Genomic DNA, 23,126 nt, shown 5'->3' with positions numbered 1-23,126 from the left:
CGATAGAAATTTGAGTTATTTCCACTTTGGGGCTATTATAAATGACGCTGCCATAAAGATTTATGTATAAGTTTTTGTGTGGACCTATGTTTTCATTTTGGGGGACATATGCTTAGGAGTAGAATGCCTGGCCTATGCTAACTCTACATTTAACATTTTGAGGAACTGCTGAACTGCTTTCCAAAGTGGCTGCTTCGTTCTCAAGCCTACCTTGTATGCAGTTGAAACAAAGCACACACACACAAACACAAAACCTTATTTAATAAAGGTTTCTTACATTACCTAATTTTGGCACGCTGTAACTGTGAAGGCTTCAGATATTTTACCTTCTTAAAGAAGCAAATGTCTGAGCTATGGCATTGCCCTTTTATTGCAGCAAGACTCAGTCCTTGCAACTGTTGCAACTGTTCATTTTAAAAAAGACTCATTTACCCATCACCATTGTAAATTTAAACAAAATTGAAGAACAGAGAAAGATCTGAAACATTACAGGGAATTTAGGACACAGACACAATAGAGCAGTGAGTAGATAAGTGAAATGACCACTAAGCAATCAACATTAACTTTGCATTTTAATGTCAAGAAAGAAAAACGACATTGAGATAAACAACTTTGAGAACAGTAAATGTCTCAAATTAAGAGTTTAAAAATAGACTTCAGGATAAAAATGACATTTTTCCCTTTAATTACATTCTTAAGTAAAAAAAAAAAAAAAAAAAAAAAAAAGGTAGGTAGAAACTGAAAATAGATTTCACTAAGTGCTAGCTTTTCTAACAGCCCAGTGTGTGAAAATCCAGCTGTTCTTTTCTGCTTCATACATAACAGCAATAATGGTAAAGACGATGCCTTCCTTATTTGCTGACAGTTGTGTTGATGATGCAGGAGGCAAAATAGCATTTCTCTTCTGGGCAATGTTAATTATGGAGTGCTGACAGGAGTTCAAAAATAAATCCAGATTCTTCAAGTTAATGCCCCACATCAATATAGTGTGAAAAATATAATACACTGACAAGTATAAGAAAAGGGTAGATTTTGCATATCTCCTCTTTCTCAATAAGTAAACAGATTCAGAGTGAATTCAAAAACTAAAAATAATAAACTATAAAAGACAAACAATTTAGATACCTATCTATGTTTTTAATTTATATTGCTCACTTGATTCTTTAAAGCTGAAAGAATATTCAAACTTATGCTCTTTTTTTTAGACGATATGACCAAGGCTTTGAGAGATTAAAAGAAATGGGTAATGAGTGGAAGAAAACAAATTTTATTACAGATTTTTATCTCTTCATCTGATACTATAGCATCCCTATTTTTCAGGCCAAATTTCTGAACACAGCCCATCAATTTTAAAATGATTTATATGGACAGTGAGTTTGGATTTCCAAAATTTTGGCCATATAATGAATGGACTATAACAACATCACGTAGTTCTTCAGACGGTGCACATGTTCTGTTAGAAATTAATTAATGACACTAACTTAAAATGGAACACTTGAATTTTCTTTCTAGTATTTAGCAACTATCTGGTAACTATTATCAAAATACATAGAAGCTTCAATAAATATTAATCTCCACTATAATTTTTAAAGCAGGACTTCAATATACATATTACCTGAATACTTCAAAAATAAAGAAACCAAGAGGAATACCCCTTAAGCAACTTGCCCCAGGTCAAACAAGAAAATAAATGTTTATATTTTATACTCAAGTCTATCTGAACACAAAGCCCTGCTTTTCAATAATGCTATCTTGAGAAAAAGTATTTAGGCTTTAAAAATGCTGTGGTCCTTTGAACCAGTAATTTTGTTTAGAACTGTATTCTAAAAATAGAATAAAGAACATGTACTATGATGTAGCTATAAGAATCTTTATATTAATATTGGCTATAGTGCCAAAAATTGGAATCAACTAGTGATGAAAAGGACTTATTAAATTTATTGTGTTGGGAGATGGTGGGAGTGGATGATGGGAGGTTGCTTGTTGGCTGCAATGTGCATTGCTCCAGTGATGAATACATTAAAGACCCTGACTTCACTACAATGCAATAAATCGATGGAGCAATAATGCACTTCTACCCTGCATAAAATAATTTAAAAACTAAACTGCATTATGTTCACACCGTGGAATAGTATGCAACCATTAAAAATGTTGTAGAAAAATATCTATAGGAAAAATCCTAGTACACATAATCTTCTTAGTGAATTCCACTTAGCCTGCAAAGTTTAATTAAATGTTATTTTGGTGATATGTGTTCTCATCCAAATAAAATGAGGCCTACTCTCCTCTTTGCTCCCATAGATCTACACATACGGCATATGGTATTATACTTGATTATTTGGGTATGTGTTTTCCCTTACAGACTATGACTTCCTCAAGGTCAAAAAAAAAAAAAAAACAAACTTTAGTCACCTTTGTTACCTCACCCATATCTAACACAGTGTATAGTGCATAGTTAAGAGGAGACAGTCAATAAACATCCACTGAAAAAATAAGTGAACAATCCTTGTCAGTATGTTCAACTTATTTTACTTAAGAATCATATAGAAAGTGATCACATATCTATGGTTTACTGGGGAAAACTTTCCTGCTTTTTACAATGAGAAGAAACAAACCCCTTCATTCTAGTTACCTTTGATTCTGCCTTGCTGCCTTAAAGACAGAAATAGGTAATAATCTCAGCACACCTGTGATGCACTCACTGCACCTGATCCTGTGATGCAACAGTCCCGCAACAGCCTGAGCTAAGGCAGGGATTTTAATGTGAATTTTATATATTTCTGTAGAATATAGAAATAGGCTTCATACAATATATCTATGAAAATTATCTTCAAAAAATTTTGTAGATGTCTACTTTATGTGTATTTTCTAAGGAGAGAGTTCTTTAGTTATATGCTCAGAAAGCCATTGGTCAAAAAAGTTTAAAGAATAATAATAGATTCTATGTTGTTTTCAACATATTACTATGACCCCAACTCATCTTAACTTTCATATGCATATGTCACTTTTTTTTTTTTTTTGAGACGGAGTCTTGCTCTGTCGCCCAGGCTGGAGTGCAGTGTTGCGATCTCGGCTCACTGCAAGCTCCGCCTCCCGGGTTCATGCCATTCTCCTGCCTCAGCCTCCCGACTAGCTGGGACTACAGGCGCCCGCCACCACGCCCGGCTAAATTTTTGTATTTTTAGTAGAGACGGGGTTTCACTGTATTAGCCAGGATGGTCTCAATCTCCTGACCTCATGATCCGCCCACCTCGGCCTCCCAAAGTGCTGGGATTATGGGCTTGAGCCACCGCGCCCGGCCACATATGTCACTTATTAAGTCAAATTTTCTTTGTTTTGTTTTCATTTTTGAGACTGGGGTGAGCTGACTTCTTATCAAAGCCCATTAAAATGTAGTTAATTATGGGTAGATTCGTTCATTATTCTTTTCTGTAGACATTATAGTACAGACACAAGTACTCCCAACAAAATTACAAAAATTCCTCTGGGGATGAGAAAAGAGAGTTGCTATGTGCAGTTCAGTGAGGATGAAGATACTTTTCACCCTTGGCATCTGCACAGTCAGTATTTTCAAATTATCTAAAGAAAGTCAGAGAGCGAGTCATTGGGAAGAAAGTCAAATGGATAAGGGCCAGGAAAACAAAAAGAGCAAGAGAGGAAGTTGACAGAAGCCAAAATCAGAAGACTGCCTTCAACTAATAGTGAAGAAATCGTCATACATTCTTGAGGTCCAGTCAAGTGTTTCTATGTGTTTCTACATAAAGGTGTAGTTGTATTTAGAGCTGCTACATTTTCCATCGCCTGAAGGAATTTCCATTTATTTGCTATGGCACTTTTTTTTTCTCTAGCAGGACCATCACACACCGTGGTTTAGCCCTGTGCCTACAACAATAGATTAGAAACTTTAGTAGGGAAAATCACCCGGTGTTGACCTTGTTCGGCTCCCTCTGCTCAATCCGGTTTGTGTGCAGGGGATGAACCAGATGAAATTTCAGAGGTGCAATTGGAGAATGTTCCCTCATTTACTGCACATGCCAGACAGAGGCTAGCACCAGTTTTAAAAATACTACAAAGGAATCCTGAGCATCCTCAGAATTTGAAGACACATCAAGGACAATTGAAGGGATTCCAGAAAGCCCAGTTTCAGTAAGAGAGAACAGGCATCATAGGGACCTATCTGTGTTTTTCTATTATTTGACCTGGAATTATTTTAAATTAAAAGGCTAGTAGGGATCCCCTTGAAGACTCCCTCTAAGATCACTAAATATGAAAGTTAAAATCAGAGTTTATACTATTCCTGACTTGTATAAATTGCCTGAGGAAGGTGAGGTTTTTTATGCATAAGGAGACGGGAATAATAGTAATAATAATGTTCGTTGAGCGCTTACTTTGTACCAGTCATGCTCTACATGCTTTACATGTACTAACTCACTGATTATTATACCAAAGTGAAAACTATTATTATTTTCTTTCTGCCAATGAAGAAACAAGACATAAGAATAAGAAGTAAGTTTTTCAAGTACATATAACTAGTAAGACAGGGCTCATGATCTTAAACAATATGAAATACCCCCTCCAAGGGAGAGTTATGAAAATAGGAATCTCTCTGGTTATCTGCTGTGCAACATTCAACTTTTTTTTGGGGGGGTGGGGGTGTTATCCAAAATAGTGGATAATCTCTAGAAAACAGCTTTTTTTTTTCAAATAATTATCCTCCAATATTAAACACACGGAAACACACACACACACACAATTCTACACATCTGAAAGTACTTCCAATCACAAGATTTTAAAGAATTTTACTTAGAATATATTGTCTATTTCACTGAGAAACAAATGATTTGTGTGGAAACACAAGAAAAGATGATCACTTTTCCCATCTCATATTTATCTAATTTAATAAACATAACTAAAAGCAGATATGTTGATATCCCAAGAAAATTGAGATGATTTAATGGGTAATTTTTCATCAGATGTCATGTATTGGTTTATTTATTCAAATAACAAGAATTCATTTAACAACTACTTTGTTCTAGGCCAGTGTCTATGCACTGGGAATATATAGAAATGAATAAAACAGATTACATCTCTGACTTTGTGAACTTGAGTTAAAGATGTTACTACTATTAAATTACTGATGATTTCTCTTGGTTCAAGACATTCTGTATTTATTTATTGACTTTAACTTTTATTTTAAGTTCAGGGGTACAAATGTAAGTTTGTTACATAGGTAAACTTGTGTAATTGAGGTTTGTGGTACAAATTATTTTGTCACCCAGGTATTAAGCCTAGTACCCATTAGTTATTTTTTCTGATCTGCTTCCTCTTCCAACCCTCCACCTTCCGAAAGGACCCAGTTTGTGTTGTTCCCCTAATGTGCCCAAACAAATTTACAAAAAACAACCTCATAAAAAAGTGGGCAAAGGACATGAACAGACACTTTTCAAAAGAAGACATACATGTGGCCAACCATCATATTAAAAAAAAAAATCTCAATATCACTGATTATTAGAGAAATGAAAATCAAAACACAATGAGATACTCTTTAACACCAGTCAGAATGGCTATTATTACAAAGTCAAAAAATAGCAGATGCTGGCAAGGTTGTAGAGAAAAAGGAACCCTTATACACTGTTTATGGGAGTGTAAATTAGTTTAGCCATCGTGGAAGACTGTGTGGCGATTCCTCAAAGACATAAAGACAGAAATACCATTTGACCCAGCAATCCCATTACTAGATATATACCCAAAGGGGTATAAATCATTCTATTATAAAGACATATGCAGGAATAAGTTCATTGTATCACTACTTACAATAGCAAAGATATGGAATCAACCTAAATGCCCATCAATGATTGACTGGATAAAGACATTCTATATTGTAAAGTTTATAAATCTATACATTTCAAATGGGAAGTATTGGAAAGAATAAATTTATACTTGCAAGATACACAAATAGAATTCCAGACAAGAAACCATAGAGCTCAACTGGCATAGAGACAAATTCTTAACATCATTAGTTCTAGTTTTAGAATCTCCTATAAATACCCACACAGAGGACAGAATGCAAAGCCTGAATTGGTACTTATTTCTTCTTCTAGGGCACGCTACATCTTAAGAACTGTCCACTCCAACACACATCCCAGTGGATAAGCATATCAATCTCATGGCTAACAACATATCTTTGGATGTTTCACAACCAAATTAAATCTCACCTTCTGAGGGAGCAGGGAGTAGAAGAATGGTGAATTACATGGGCTAGAAATAGGAGCTTGATACATAAGTATTTCAAATGATCAACTAGCAACAAGAGACAAAAACACACAACAGCAAAAGTAGGTACTGTAGATTACGATTCTACTTGAAATGTACATATAGTTGGTTAAATCCTCTTGTTATTGAAAATCACTTAAGACTGGGCAGTCTGGCATCATACTGTGGCACTTGAATAAAGGTTCTACCACTTAACAGCTGGTGATAGGAAAGGGTTTCTCTGCCTGGGCTGGAGACCCAGCAGGCTGACTTTCCATACAGACAGCTGACACTTCCTCTCCCCCAGAGAGCAGGCTCATTTGAAAACTAAAATGCAGAAGACAGAAAAACTGGCAACAACTGAGTACTCAAGTCAGACATCTGTTAGGATGCCAATGAAATGGACAGGGCTGAGGGCCAAGAATCCCCAACACCATATGACAACAAACATGAGACTTGGGTCCTGGACTCCGATCTCACCAAGGGATGGGTTACTGAGCTCTGTTATAAATGCTGCCATGGAAGATCAGGGATAGAAGTCACAATTCTTGTACATCACAGAACTGTAACAACAAAGTTTTGACCTGGGCCCCAATCTATCCCAGGGGAAGGTCCCGTGCTTCTGTAACCAGGCAGCTTATAAGCCCCACATCTCAAGACTGGAGCCTCTCCCATGACAGACATTTGCCCGCCAGGTCCTTGTACAATTGGTATGGAGAAAGTGGCTCACCTGCTGCTACTCTGTCTCTGTAGTTTTTCCTCTCAAAAAAAAAAGAATGCTGGTCCAGGCTGGTGTGTGTACTTTCAGGGCATTCACTCTTGATTACTCCACATTAGACGGTCTTGAACAAATTATTAATTCTCTGTGAGCCTCAGTATCCTCTCCATCAAATACGGATAATGACAGTAAACACTTCATTTGGTTTCTGTGGGGATTAAATGAGATAATCTATGTCAAGTATTTATCAGAGCACTGGCACAGAGTGAACATTAAAAAATGCTAGCTATGATTATAATTTATTATTTAATTCAAGGGGATTTTTCAATACATATAGGGGATTTTATCATATTTCAAAAAGAAATAAAAAATAAACCTGAGGTCTTTCATTAAGAGACATAGAGAGTCATTGTTCTATAGGCTATGACTCCATCACTGATGTGAGGTTTATTTGATGGCTGAAAGATTCTGAGTTTCAAATCAGAGAAGAGAAATTTAGCACATAAAAGGAACTTAGACTTTTACTGAGAAGCAGACTTCTAACTGGTGCCTAGGTATCTGCACCTTCTTGAAAATAAGAACTCTGGAGGAGTGGCATGAAGAAAAGACAGCCTTAGTGGCTATACTTTTCTCTACACAATTATTTATTCATTCATCCATCCATCAATACATTATCTCCTTTATTCAACAGTTACATATTGCAAGACACTGTGCTAAGTATGATGGTGAGATAAGACATAATCAGGTCAATATGGAGAAGTACAAATTGGCTTGTCCAAAACTTACTCCCTACATGCTAGTCTTCCAAAGAAGGAGCTTTCTGCCTGCAGATTGCCTGGAAAAATAGCTACAAAAAAAAAAAATGTCTTAATGCAACCAATTCTAGTAAAGGCTGAGATGGCAGATTAAGCCATTTTCAAGCATGTCAAAGAGCTGGAACTCTGAGGCTTAGACATGAAACCACTGACTCTGCCAGAGAATGGGCTTGTGTTACCCAAACTATTGGATGTCCAGTTGGCAGAACAGGACTTGGAGACACAACTATGCCATACACATAGTTGATGGATCTCAGCTCTTAATCATGCCAGGGGAAGAGCTGTTCCTTTCCTAACTAGTTTCTTAAAGCCTTCTGGAGGCCAGTGCTTGATTTATTCTATCTCTGTGTGCTGCCCCAAAGTACAATGGAAAATTATACTGTTTCCTATCACAGTGAAATCCACCAATATAATGCTTTTTCATCATTCCTAGTGTGTTGGCTGCCTGGTTTTTTGTCCTGGTTTAATCAACACTTTTGTGACTTAAGAAGCTCATAATGTGAAAGAGAAGATAAAACACTTAAATGGATTAAATTAATAAGAGAGAATTACCTGCCATGGAAAAAGTATGTGCCACATTTATAGGGAATCACCTGTTCTTTTTACTGACCGACCTCTATCTCCCGTGAAGGTATTTGATAGAAACCAATCCCTGCACCTCTCACTATTTAATTGCCAATAAGAGGAATGACTTATTTTACAGGACTAATGCATCTATACCATTCACTCATGAAAGGTGAGAGGCAGGCTTCACTTCTTGATGCAATTTATTAGCTCTGTAACTACGATTCTCACCCAAGGGGCCAGTTTTAGGGTGATAATATTGGTCTAATGTACAGTGTGTTTTGGCCTCATGTAGAGAGTATATTTATCAATACAGTCTTACTGATAATAAATGTGATATTTGAATGCCTAAGGAAGTCAAAACTTCCTTGTCCCCTTCTTAATAGGTTTAGAACTTAGAAAAGACATTTGATCCAATGACTCCTTTAATCACATTTGTTTAATTCAGACACGAATTTGTATCCCAGTTGGTTTTGGAAATATTGTGTTCAATCTTGAAATGTCAATGTACTCATTAGCCTATGGCTATAATTCTCTCATTGGATTCTGTGAGGGACTAACTGAGATGATGTGTCTGAATCATATAAGGTATTCAAATATTCTTCTTGTACGGTGTACATGATGTAAAGAGTAGTCTAGAGAAAGAAGCTTGATACAGCTCTGTTTACAATGGCCAAGATTAGGATGCACACTAAGTGTCCATCAACAGATGAATAGATAAAGAAAATGTGGTATTTATATGCAATGGAGTACTATTCAGCCATAAAAAGAATGAGATTCAGTAATCTGCAACAACATGGATGGAACTGGAAGATATTATGTTAACTGAAATAAGCCAAACACAGAAAGACAAACCTCACATGTTCTCATTTATCTGTGGGATCTACAAATCAAAACAATTGAACCCATGAGGATAGAGAGTAGAAGGATGGTTACCAGAGGTTGGGAAGGCTGGGTAGGAGGAAGATGTAGCGGGGGTAGGAGGAAGATGGGGATGGTTAACGGGTACAAAAAAATAGAATGAATGAATATGGCCTAGTATTTGATAGCACAACAGGGTGACTATAGTCCATAATAATTTAACTGTATGTTTTAAAATAACTAAAAGAGTATAACTGGATTGTTTGTAATACAAAGCATAAATCCTTGAGAAGGTGGATACTCCATTTTCTTTGATGTGATTATTACACATTCCATGCTTGTATCAAACATCTCATATACCCAATAAAAATATATACCTCCTATATGCCCACAAAAATTAAAAAAATTATTTTAAAAAATCTTGAGAGACTAAGGTAGGATTATTGAGTCTCCACATTAAGAATATTTGGGCCAGTCCCAATGGTTCACACCTTTAATCCCAGCACTTTGGGAGGCCAAGGTGAGAGGATTGCTTGAGCCCAGGAGTTCGAGACCAGCCTGGACAGCATAGTGAGACCCTGTCTTTATTTTATTTATATATATATTTTTGTTTCTATCATACATAAACATTTTTAAAGTAAGATAAAAAAGAATATTTGATCTTTTTTCAGTTAACTCAAATATAGGAAACATAAAAAATTTTAACAGATGGTCCCCAACAAATTCGAAACTTTTCTGTGTCCTAAGCCCATGACAGGCCAGCCGGTTTGACACCACTATTCAGAACTGAGAGCTTGGGTACTGCAGAGAACTATCACAGGAGGATATTTAATAAATTGTGGTGGAAGTCAAACCTCAGTCTGTGCCACTCACCTCAACAGGACATAGCTCACCATGTGTCATTTAAAATGCAATTCCCTTTGAATGGACAAAGAGCAGTTCTATTACTAGACATGACTACTTTTACTACTAGCAGTGGTTTAATGATTTTATGTCATTGCAATAATAGAAACATGACATTCAACTGTGACTACAGCTTGTATGAGTCTATTTTTGGAAAGCTGATTTTGCAGAGGACATGGAAATGTGGAGTCTTGGTTCCTGTTTATTTCCCAAAAGCCTTGGCCAGTAACTCTTATACATCACTCCCCTCTATGGACCTTTCATGACTTTCTGAAATGAGTGTAGTGATTTGAAGTACCAAACAATGATTGTTCACAGAAAAAATCTCTTCTTTAGAAAAAGAGAATTGGGACTGAATCCACTTTTTCTATCAAAAGAAACATTCCTCATGGAGTATTTCAATGCCTGAGTCCTCACTCTTGACAGAGAAGAAGCAAGCAAACAGCAGCAACAAAGATAACCAAAATAACACATTCCTTCTCAGTAGAGGACACTGCCATCTACCTTTTACACATAAATGTGAAGCTAAGAGACATAAACTCCCCCAATGTCCTGTCTTCACACATAGACACTTATCACTGTCAGTACTCAGAGTTCAACTTCTCTCTAATCTCAGAACAAGCGCTTTTTCTTTTGCTTACAGCCAACCCTTTCATCTGTGTTCTTGATTCCAACTCCTCCTGTCTCTTCTAAGACCTTGATCCATCAGTGCTCTACCTTTGTTCCTATATTTTCACCTCTCCCCTTGCTACTGGTCCTTTCAATCTGTTCACATGCTAAAATCCTTACCATTACACACACACACACACACACACACACACACCCTTCTGTCTACGTGTAGTCACTGACCTACTTCCCTCCACAGTCAAACTACTTAAAATAGTCCACATTTGCAGTTTCCCATTTTAAAATCACCTGTTTTCTCTTATCCATCTATAAATACATACATGATTTTTCCTTGTATCCTTATTTCAAACAACACACTACAAGCATTTGTTATTTGTCCTTCCTTCCTTTCAACCCACACTCACAGTCCTCTGCTTGCATCTTTCTGGCCAGACTGCTCAAGTGAAATTCATCAATAACCTCCTAATATTTAAAGATAGTGGCCAAGACTAGTAATTTAACTGTCACCAGCATGTGAAACAAAAGACACCTCCCTCCCCTTTTGAAAAATGTTTCTCTCTTTTGGTTTCATGTTGTTGCTTTTTTATTCCTCCCACTTGCCATATATTGGACACATATTTTCCCCAAGTACTACGTCATCAGTATAGTTAAAATAACCCTAAAAAGATAGGGAATATTGCAATATTATATACATTTAAGATCAAGCAGGTGGAACCTAAAGAAATTGAATCTTTACCTAAGTTATATAGCAAATACAACATATGAGGTAAGAATCCAATTTTGTCTGATACCAATGTACATTTTTTAACATGTTATTATGAGAATTACATATTCCAAAAGTACAGAAATATACCAAACAGTTGCAACCAACAAAACCCACCTACTCAAAGATTTAACAAATATTTACATTTTGCTTTTATTTCGACTTTTCAGAGACAGGGTCTTGCTCTGTGACCCAGGATGCAGTGGCACAATCATGGCTCACTGCAGACTCAAACTCCTAGACTCAAGGGATCCTCCCTTCTCATCCTCCCAAGTAGCTGGGACTATAGCCACGTGTCTCTACCCTGGCCTTTGCTTTATTAACGTCAGAACTTTTTTCTTTCCAGATTGATATAATTTAAGTAATTGAAGCCCACATTGCATTCCTTCCCAATTTTTCTACCTTTCTCCTCAGAGAGAAAGCCATTATTCTTTAGTTGGTACGTATCCTTTACATTCCAAAGTTTTTCTACTATTGGATTGATACAGTCTTCTTTATTCCTGTCTTCCTTTCCTTTTTCTGTCTGAATATTTTACATTCATTTTCTTTTCTGTTTGTGGGCATTTATACATTTTTAAACATGTATACTTAACAGTTGATCGATAATATTTGTAATTTTCTCTCCAACCAAATAGGGCATTTGAATGTATTCACACTGAACTTCTTCCTCCACTTTACCACATTAATTTCTCCTGCTTTTGTCCTGTAAAATACCTTGCCTGAAACCACCAAGAAATTAGTAGCATATATTATATCAGTCTGTCTATCACCTATCTATCTATGTTATTTTTCACAGACAAACCTTACATGTATATGAAAGTGTTTCTTTATCATCTCACTCTTTCTTTGGGTTGGAGGTTCAATTTTCTCTTACTGATTTTCATTCTCATATAGATAGATAGATTAATAGATCGATGATAGAGAGAGAGAGAGAGATAGACAGTCTGTAGATTCTAATTCTCACTATTATTATGAGACTTTTTTCCCCATTTGGATTCACCCTTGAATTGAAGTTTAGCTAAATGTAGAATTTTAGGTAAACAATTATTTTCCATCCACTCTTTAAAGTTTCATTCTGTTGGGGCATCTGTTCTCCATCTTGGCTGTGAGACATCTTCTGTCATTCTAATTTCCATTCCTTTTATTGCAATAGATATCTCATCCTTGATTGCTTTCAGTATGTTTTCTTGTTTGTGTGAGTTTGGAAATTTCACCGCAATAGAACTAGGTGAATATTTGTTTTTAATTAAACAACGTGTGAATGTAGTACCCATTCTGAAGATTGATATCGTTTTTTTACTTCAGGCAAATAACAAACTAGTGTATGATTCTTTTCTCTCTATCCTCCTTGTCTATAATTTCTCTCATTTTCTGTAGTATGTCATTTTATTTGTCTTAACTCTTCACATTAAAGCTGCATGTCTGTTTAATTTAATCAGATCTATTTCCAAGTCACTAATGCTTGTTTACACTTAACTACATCTTTACAAATGTATTTGCTCACAAAATCATACAGCTTATAGCTCCACAGTTCAATATTGGAGTCCTTCTCCAAGTCTGATGTCTGTGGTCATTTTTTTCTTTATCTATTTGAACTTTTAAACACAGTCATTTTAATGTGTCCTCTGGACAATTCTAGTATCTCTAGTTCTAGGGGTATAAATTCTCCTATTTGTTGCATTTTCTGACTTTTCATTATGAATTTCCATTGGGGATTTAAATAGTTCACTCTTAAGTCATCTTCATGGGGGTCATTATGGAAAATCTGTGTCTCCCCAAAATTCATATGTTGAAGGCCTAACCTCTTAGATGACTGTATTTGGAGATCAGGTCACTGGTATCCTTGTAAGAAAAGGAAGAGACGCCAGCAATGTGCACACATAGAGACAAGGCCATGTGAGGATGGAGAAAGAAGGCAGCTATCTGCAAGCCAATAATAGGGTGCTTACCAAAACCAACATGGTTGGCATTTGGATCTTAGACTTCTAGTTCCAGAACTGTGAGAAAATAACTTTCTCTTCTTCGAGCTAACCAGTGTATGGTATTCTCTTATGGCAGCCCAAGCTGACTAATACAGGAGCACTTCAGGAGCCCCAGTCTATAGCAACAATCACCGTGTGTCATTTCATATTCACCTCTTCACTGTTGTCATCAGTTTCACTGAGTTTGTATTAGGTTTTTGTTAATTTCTCAACTTGCCCTTCTCATACTACATACAAATTCGGAACTCACAAGTTTTCTTAAAGTGTCTCATATGGCCAATTTCTCAAAAATGATTCATTTTAAATGATGGCTGGTGGTCAGAATTTTTCTAGTTCTAATATCAAAGCCATAGCAGAATGATCTCCTGTCTCAATGTTTTTTTGCAGGTAGTACAGATCCAATCACCTTCTACTTGCACTCAGCTCTGAGGGTATTAAAATGTCACACCTAGCATTTAATGACTGTTACCCCCGATACCTCTGATGTTTTGTGCCTTTGATTACTGATCTTACCTTGAATTTCTCCTTCACTGCGGCATCTAAAAGCTCTCTTTTCTTGTTTTTTTTTACCATGTACAAGCATTTCTAAAATATTTCTTTCATAATTTAATTGATTTAGAGAAGTACATTTTTATATATTGCCTTTATTTTAAAATACCAGATGTCTTTTTTGCTCTTTCTATTTCATTATGCCATTTTTCTTGTCATCATATCTCTGACTACATATTCTGACAAGTAAAAGTTGTTTCTCTACTTGACAGTGAAATATTGGTATTTTCAGAGGATTGGTCTTCTCTTTCAATAGTCTTCTTGAAAAACCTAGTCTACTTCCAATGTTTCAAGTAACTCATTTTTGAACATTTTTGTTTGATACATCCAATGTGAAGCTGTTTTTTGGGTTATAGAACTGCATGACCACCATTAGCTTAAACTCAGAATGTGTAGAAGAGAACTCGTGATTTTTCCAAATAATCCCTCAGAAATACCTTGGAACGTGGCACTGTCATCTTTCTGGATAATCAAAGCAGAAAACTAGAAACCATTAGGTTTCCTTTCCTCAATCCTCACCTTCAGTGGAGAGGCAAATCCCACTTTCTCAACCTCCTTTACCTTATCATTACGGATGCCTTAAGCATACCTTAAGCAAATATCCTTAAGCCCTACTCATAGAGAGATAGATTAGCCTCTTAGGATTTTTCACTTGCAAGATTTAATTATTAGCAAAATTGACATCCATGCCACTAATCAGTTTTATTGCTTCTAGTTTTCTTTTGGCTGCCAGTGGCGTTTTCCTTCTCTTTCTAAACCCTAGAAGAAAACCTAGGCAATACCATTCAGGACATAGGCATGGGCAAGGACTTCATGTCTAAAACACCAAAAGCAATAGCAACAAAAGCCAAAATTGACAAATGGGATCTCATTAAACTAAAGAGCTTCTGCACAGCAAAAGAAACCACCATCAGAGTGAACAGGCAACCTACGGAATGGGAGAAAATTTTTGCAATCTACTCATCTGACAAAGGGCTAATATCCAGAATCTACAATGAACTCAAACTAATTTACAAGAAAAAAAAAACAACCCCATCAACAAGTGGGCAAAGATATGAATAGACACTCCTCAAAAGAAGACATTTATGCAGCCAACTGACACATGAAAAAATGCTTATCATCACTGGCCATCAGAGAAATGCAAATCAAAACCACAATGAGATACCATCTCATGCCAGTTAGAAAGGCGATCATTAAATAGTCAGGAAACAACAGGTGCTGGAGAGGATGTGGAGAAATAGGAACACTTTTACACTGTTGGTGGGACTGTAAACTAGTTCAACCATTGTGGAAGTCATTGTGGGGATTCCTCAGGGATCTAGAACTCGAAATACCATTTGACCCAGCCATCCCATTACTGGGTATGTACCCAAAGGATTATAAATCATGCTGCTATAAAGGCACACGCACACATATGTTTATTGCAGCACTATTCACAATAGCAAAGACTTGGAACCAACCCAAATGTCCACCAATGATAAACTGGATTAAGAAAATGTGGCACATATACACCATGGAATACTATGCAGCCATAAAAAATGATGAGTTCATGTCCTTTGTAGGGACATGGATGAAGCTGGAAACCATCATTCTCAGCAAACTATCGCAAGGACAAAAAAACAAACACTGCATGTTCTCGCTCATAGGTGGGAATTGAACAATGAGAACACTTGGACACAGGAAGGGGAACATCACATACCAGGGCCTGTTATGGGGTGGGGGGAGGGAGGAGGGATAGCATTGGGAGATATACCTAACGTAAATGATGCGTTAATGGGTGCAGCACACCAACATGGCATGTGTATACATATGTAACAAATCTGCACGTTGTAGTATAATATATATATATATACACGTGTATACATATATGTGTGTATATATATATAAAGAGTAACTAGTCCATGCTTTTGAATCCATGGATCTTTTTAGTGGATTTTCTTTGCCTATAGGACAAAATCCAAACTCTACCTTACAAAACTGAATCTCGGTAATTGAGCCTTTGACTACTGGTCTAGACTTATTTTTCATAGGGTTCTATACCACCACTTTGAACTCCAGCTCAGTGAAGCTGTTTTTAGTGTCATGTTTTCATAACTTTTTTCAAGCTCTTGCCTCTCCCTAGAATGTTCCCCTTGCCCCTTGAATTCAGCATCACCTTCCCAAATCTCTCATTCTTTTCCAGGGGAAGTTGACAACATCCTCCTTAGCATCTCTACCAGAAATAGTTTTTCCTGGTTCCTATTGTAATCTTAATTCCACTGATATAAAAGCGTGCCTGTCTCACACTCTGAGACTGTGAGATGTTTGAAGATGGAGTTTCTCAACTTTGGTGACACTGATATACTGGACTAGATAATTCTTTGTTGTCTGAGCTGTCCTGTGTATTACTGGATATTTAGCATTCTTGACTCCTAATCACTAAATGTTAGTGGCACTTGTTTCCCATCAGATATAACAATCAAAAATGCCTTCAGGCATTATCAAACGTTCCCTGGGTAAGGGTGGGGATTCCTCATTATCAATCACTGTTTTAAATTAGGAACCATATTTCAAAAGTCCTGTGTTCAAAGTCACAGCCTGCATTTCAAAATATTAGTTGGCCAAATGAGTACATAATAACAATATTCTAGTTATCAATAAATAGTATGTGTATGTGAATATATATATATATACCCTTATCTATCCATTAAATAATTGAAATACAAAGTATTTCACTTGTGAATTATACTTTTGAAATAATTCAGAGAGATAAAGTTCAAATAATATTACATACATGTGTTATCAAGACACACACACACACACACGTCATAGTGAAAGACTAAATGCCAAGTAATACACACAGTCAAGTAAGAACAATTAACAATTTTGTGAATTGGCTGCCCGTTCACATTTATTTTCCAAGGCTAATGTTTAGTTAAGTCAACACTTCTGCCAATTATATGAGCCTTCATTGAATGAACTCATGTTTTAATTTTAGCAACTTTGCATGTAACCTTAAGGAAATATAAACTCCTGGGCAATTGTCAAAACAAGTGACACTGACAATATGTCCCAGAAATAAAAGCTAAGTAAAACCATTATATTTCTTAATTGCTCTTTCTTTAGACATTTACTTGATAAATGTTTAGAGAATTTTTAGAATGTGGTAAATATTTTAAGGAAGTAAAAAGATCTTCCAAGGTATTTTTACCACTACTAGGAAAGATAATTCACGTGTGCAAATAAGCTAAAGAAATTGAGTCAAAAGGTTAAGAAAGTTCAAGTGAAAATGGCAACCTAGGAATTTATAAAAACTGAGAAAATAATCATAGAAAGACAACATGGAATGTTGGCCTTAGGGGGGAAAATTGTTAATATCAGTATTACTCATAATATTACAAAAAAAAACCTGAGAAAGTCTTGACATTCAACAGTAGCTGAATAGTTACCATTTGAAGATTTTAGTTATAAAAACTCTGCAATAATATGAAAAGCGACATAGTCTATGTTTAAAATTTGCATTCAGTTTGAGTAGGCTTGTATAAAATGCATCACATAAAAACACCTAGAAGAAAATACATTACAATGCTAATGGTTATTTCTAGATTACATAGCTAATAGGGGAAATATGACTCTTTCTTTAGATATATCAGTAATTTAAATTTATCTTCAATAGCTGTACATTTTTATTTATGCAAATATGATAAACTAAACATAGATTTTGTTCTTTGACTCCACTCAGATATGAGAATATAGAAAAGCTTTCTTTTATTCATCATATATTTCTACGACTTTTTCAAAACTTTCAGACAGCACAAGGGGAAAACACTTTGTGAAATTTTATTTCTAGACTTTGCGATTTTAACAATTTATTAATTAGTTCATAGACTAGTCCTTAGTCCTTAGATAAAGGGGGCAGGAGGGAAATCCCACAGACTCAAAAAGTGTAACTGTGCACCACTTGGTGGGATCATAGCCTTCTCTAAAAGCCTTTTTTTTTTTTTTTTTTTAAGGAAAACACTGGGAAAGAGCAGGGAAATCAGAAATGCAGATGTGCAGAAATGCACAAGCACACAAAATGTCCTATACTTGTCCCCCAGATACCTCTAGTATATTAGGTCATTAATATATCTTAAGGCTCATACCTCTTTGTCTCATACCTGAAAAGCTAAAGCCTACTACCTCATATTGAACCATATCTAATCCATTTCCAAGTCTGTTCAGTGCTAAAGAACTTTAATTTTTAGAAAAAACAATTATTTTTAATTGACAAATGAAATTGTGTATATTTATCATGTACGGCATGTTGTTTTGAAATATGTATACATTGGGAATTGGCTAAAGTGAGCTAATTAACATATGCCATTACCTCATATACTTATCATTTCTTTTTTGGTGAGAACGCTTAAAATATTAGGCTAATATATTCTCTTAGCAATGTTCAGGAATATGTTATTATTAACTATAGTCATTATGTTGTACAATAGATCTCTTTAACTTATTCTTCCTAACTGAAATTTTGTATTCTTTGACCAATATCAAGAACTTTCCATGCTAGATAGAATATTAAAATGAATTTCAGGTAAAATAAATGATGAAAAGTAGTTAGAACATTAATATCCGTGCTTGATTTGGTGAATCTCTGGTAGAAAGGTGAGATGGATGAAAAGATTAGTTCTTAGAATAATAATCTGAATGGATGGATTCTTTTGCCCTATGTGGCTTTTAAGAGAAAGCTCAAGAATATGAGACCATCTGATAATTATTTCTCCAACAACTCAGTGAGGGAAGGACTATGGGTATTTGCATTTTCTAAATGAGAAAATTGAAGTTCTGAGAAGCGAGTAATTTGTCCAAGGTTAGATGTTCATAACTCGTAAGTAGTGAAGGTGGACTATGAAATCCAGCCATCTAACACCAGAACCATGGTTTTAATCACTATGATGTAACATCCCCTATACAAAGCTCATATGATTGCAAAGGGTCAGAGACTGGAGACCCTGAAAATCTGTCAGGAGGACTATAATAACCTAAATAGGTGAAGGATCAGAACTCAGGAAGATATAAAATGGAAGGGTTCTGTAAACATGCGGATGAAAAAAAGAGGACTCCAAGGTAAAGTCTAAGCATGGATTTGAAATACTCACTACTCCTTTTTTACTACCCCCGAGTCAGTGAATGGGGTAGGTGGGTCAATTTCATTTAAACACTCATAAAATGGATACAAATTTGCATATGCATTAAAAAGTGACAAAAGAGAAATACGTTGGCAATGGGGATAATGCAGAAGACGCTAAAAAAAATGCAACCATTTGAGATTTCATTGACTTATCTACTCTCACTTCTATACTCATTTTGATCCTTTCCATTTGCGTAGTTACTTTGATCTATATTATATTCAGGTCATTTCTAAGATAACCCAGTTCACAAATTTGCATATGCATTAAAAAGTGACAAAAGAGAAATATGTTGGCGATGGGGATAATGCAGAAGACATTAAAAAAATGCAACCATTTGAGATTTCATTGATTTATTTACTCTTACTTCTATACTCATTTTGATCCTTTCCATTTGCATAGTTACTTTGATCTATATTATATTCAGGTCATTTCTAAGATAACCCAGTTCACCTTCATGAAGCAGTATTCTGTGTTCGTTTTGCTTTTACCTCTGTTGTCTTGGGCACTGTGACTGAAATTGTTGTAGATGATGACTTAGTAGGCAAGCAACATTAAAATTATAAATTTCAAATTTTCCAAATTGAAATAGTCAGTCTCTCTCCCTCTATCCCTTAAAAGTAACTTATTAAAAACCACTCATCTATGTAACAACCAGTACATCTGAAAATTTTATTGCAAATTGTTATACAGTTTTTTAAAAGGTAGGAATGTAGGCCATATAAACAAAAACTTAAATCCCTTTTCTTCCAGGAAATCTTCAGCATCACTGGAGTCTATAACTGGTGTCATCTGTACTTGGATAATTTGCCTCATCTCTGTCTTATATGGGATTTATATGTATACATATTCTGCCTCCCAGGGGAGTTCTTACATATTCAAGTGGCATCTTTTATACTTTCAATTCAGCCTCCTTGACAGCTGTATGCAAGGGTGATGAGGTAGATACTCCAGCTGCCCATCATATAGACATTCTCCCTTTTTGCTTTCCTAATAGAATCTAGAATTGGTGTGCCAATGGGCCCAGCTACATCTTTCAGGCTCCCCTAGAGGTAGAAGCGGCTATGGAATTAAGTTCCAACCAATGGAACAGATAGCAAGTTTTCTTGGTGAAGCTTCCGGGGAAGCACTTAAAAAAAATGAGGACTGGTTAAGTTTGCATGTGATTTTGACCACCTACCATTCTACTACCTTTGTGCTGAAACAGGCCAATTAGCCTGTTTCCATCTAATGACCATGGATTGACCTCAGGTATAGAAGCTCTGAACTAATGTCAGAGCAAAAAGATAGAAAGTGCTTGAATCTCTATCAGACCAGCCTGAGATGAACACCTCCTGATACCTCTTCAGGAGGGGTTCAACCACTTTTTGTTTAGCTAATCCTTTCTCTGTTTCTCATAGCCAAACAGAATTTTAACTGATACTGGTGAGATAATCATACCAAAATAACAGTAACAAAACCAAGTCTAAGACAATCTGTTGCACTTATATACCACTAAGCTGTGGACTTCCCAACAGCCACATGAAAAAGGATTTGTGAAAGTTTATAATGCTCTCATGAGCTAATAAAAAAGTCCAAATCTATATACAGCGAAATTTATTCCAGTCATTATAATTGAAAAAAAAAACCTATTTCATAGGTTTTTGTGTAGGGGGAGCAAGTGATATCTTGATGGGTGAATTTTGGTAATTTTTTGATGATATAAATTGATTTCCCTGTGCTTATTTCTTCTGGTGATATTTGAAAAAAGAAAAATGTTAAGTTTTCCAGTAGGACTGTGAAAATATTTCAATGGAAAAGGCAAATCCACATTGTTTTCTAGCGGTATGACCTGATTTAGAAATATAAGTTAAAGAATGTAGAAGAAAGAATAGTTTGTGTGAGAATTTTACACTCTTCAAAATGAATCATTGTAGTCTAGCTGCACACAAAAGCTAAATGTCCACAAATGCGATATTAGCATTGTTGTAAAGTGCCTGAAAGGCAGGCACAATTTTGGTAAACAAGAGGCAAAGCACATGCTTTCTATTTTGGGGATGAAGTGGAAACTATATACGTTGAGGTATAAAAACTACAGTGCTTGCTCATAAAGAGGACCACCTATGTATACGCCAGATGAACCTAAAATGTTTCTAAAAGTAGAGCTAACACTTATTAACCACAGTTTGGAGTTTACTCAAATGCTTTAACAAGAAATAGAATCAAAGAGATCAGCGTTATAAAAAATAGAGAAAATGATTTTGATCTAGATTATTTTGAAAGCAGGTGTTACTGTTTTCTCACCTTGACCACCAAAGGAAAAAAAAATTATTCAGCTTATGTATACCAACTTAAGTATCTGTCACTGTCAGCTCAGAGTAGTATTCAGGAATTAATGTCCAGGTATAGGATACTAAAATAAGAAAAAAGGGAATGTCAACTGTGAATCCAAATGATACCCTGCTAGTTAAGAAAAGGAGATTTTTTTGCAAAGAAAAGAGTTCTCTCTTAAATATGGAAAGCAAGGGAATTCAGAATAGAAAAGCTGACAGAGACGGGGCAGCCTTAATTTCCATGTCAGCTGTAATATCTGCCTTACAAGACTATTTACTTGGTAACTGGATGACATTCCTTAAAACTAGTTACCGTAGCAACTGCCACATGACACATGTGGCTCCAAGACAGAGAATATCTTCCTGCAAGAAACAAAAGCACCATCAATGTCTCAGAGGAACATTACCATTTTGAGTAATGCTGATGGTGTGAAGGAAAGGTATTAGCCCCAATTCACTGTGATTTTTTCCCTTTAATTTCTAGATTCCGATAGTGTCAACAGTGCTTTCCATTTTTTTAACTCCTATTTATCACTTCTCTGTCTTTTTAAAATGTTAATTACCTAAATATTCGCTTTTGGCTAAAGCTGCTAAAAAGCTTCCCACAAATAAAACCTACCTTCACAATTTCATTAAAAATATCTTTTCAAGGCTTTTATATTCTTACCTGTTTCTTTGCTACTGCATTTTTTCACCTTGAATACCCATCTTTAACTCCAAGTATATAAATACCCCCAGCCACTCATAGCTTAGCTCAACTGTCACTCTTTTCCTAAAAAAAATTCCCGTTTCCTATGAACAAATGTTACACTCTGCTACTTTTCTATTTCTTCAATTTTTCTAATTTCTATCCTATTTTAAGCAGTGTATTAAATGTATTAATGTGCTCATCAGGGATCTTTTCTCCATTATTTACTCCACTGAATTTTGTGTAGTCCTTTATTGCAGTATGGCTAGTGGATTATCATATTGAGCTTATGACTTCTATTTGCCTCTTTAGGCTAACCAGAGAGTAGAAACATCTATTCACATCTGTGTCTGAGTGCTTGAAACATACAGGTGTCAACGAGTGTTCTTTATTTGACCTATGTTTAATAATAATTAAAACAACATATCATAATTGAAACTAACTCATTCCAACTTCACAACAACTGTGAGATAGTTACTATTAATACTTGTATTTGCAGATGAAGATACTCAGCTTTGGAGAGGTCCAGCTACCGTCCTTAGATACACAACTATTATATTAACTTGTAGATCAGGATTTAAAAATTGAGCTGGGACAAAAGGGACTCAAGCTTCAGCTGCTAGGTGCAGATCCTCCTTTGCTTGTGAGATAATAAATTAAGAACCATTAACTTATTTGTTTTGAACATGGGATAGAATATAGACATGAAACAGATTTGTCATGACACAAAGCCACAGCTGTAACAAATTAAATCAACACCCAGGACCTTCCTCTCTACATGCCTCTTTACTATCATTATATAAAGATCGTGTCAGGTAATAAAAACAAACAAATGATAGCATTCAACTCTACAATCCTGGACAAAGGTTATCTTTCCTCCAAGTCATTTCCTTACTTAAAAAAAGGAGACTTAGATTACAGGATCTCAGAGATTGC

At 35.7% G+C, this 23,126-nt stretch overlaps 1 protein-coding gene across 4 annotated transcripts in view; it reads right to left on the bottom strand.

Annotated features, from left to right (window-relative positions):
• The window catches only part of LRRC4C (leucine rich repeat containing 4C), a 1,410,106-nt gene that overhangs the window by 1,147,720 nt on the left and 239,260 nt on the right, over window positions 1-23,126 (bottom strand). For 2 of the 4 annotated variants that reach the window (XM_058446767.1, XM_032166235.2), the window contains exon 2: window positions 6,983-7,178. The exons of 1 other annotated variant lie outside the window; for it this stretch is intronic. The gene's annotated coding sequence lies outside the window, so the exon portion shown is untranslated. Of the gene's footprint in view, window positions 1-6,982; window positions 7,291-23,126 lie in introns of those variants that run through there. One more of the 4 variants, XR_009215681.1, reaches the window with a different exon arrangement.

This window comes from Hylobates moloch, unplaced genomic scaffold (assembly GCF_009828535.3).
Source record: "Hylobates moloch isolate HMO894 unplaced genomic scaffold, HMol_V3 SCAFFOLD_11, whole genome shotgun sequence".
NCBI classification, from domain to species: Eukaryota; Metazoa; Chordata; class Mammalia; order Primates; family Hylobatidae; genus Hylobates; species Hylobates moloch.
The sequence above is the reverse complement of the archived record's forward strand: the minus strand, read 5'-3'. Positions and strand labels throughout refer to the sequence as shown.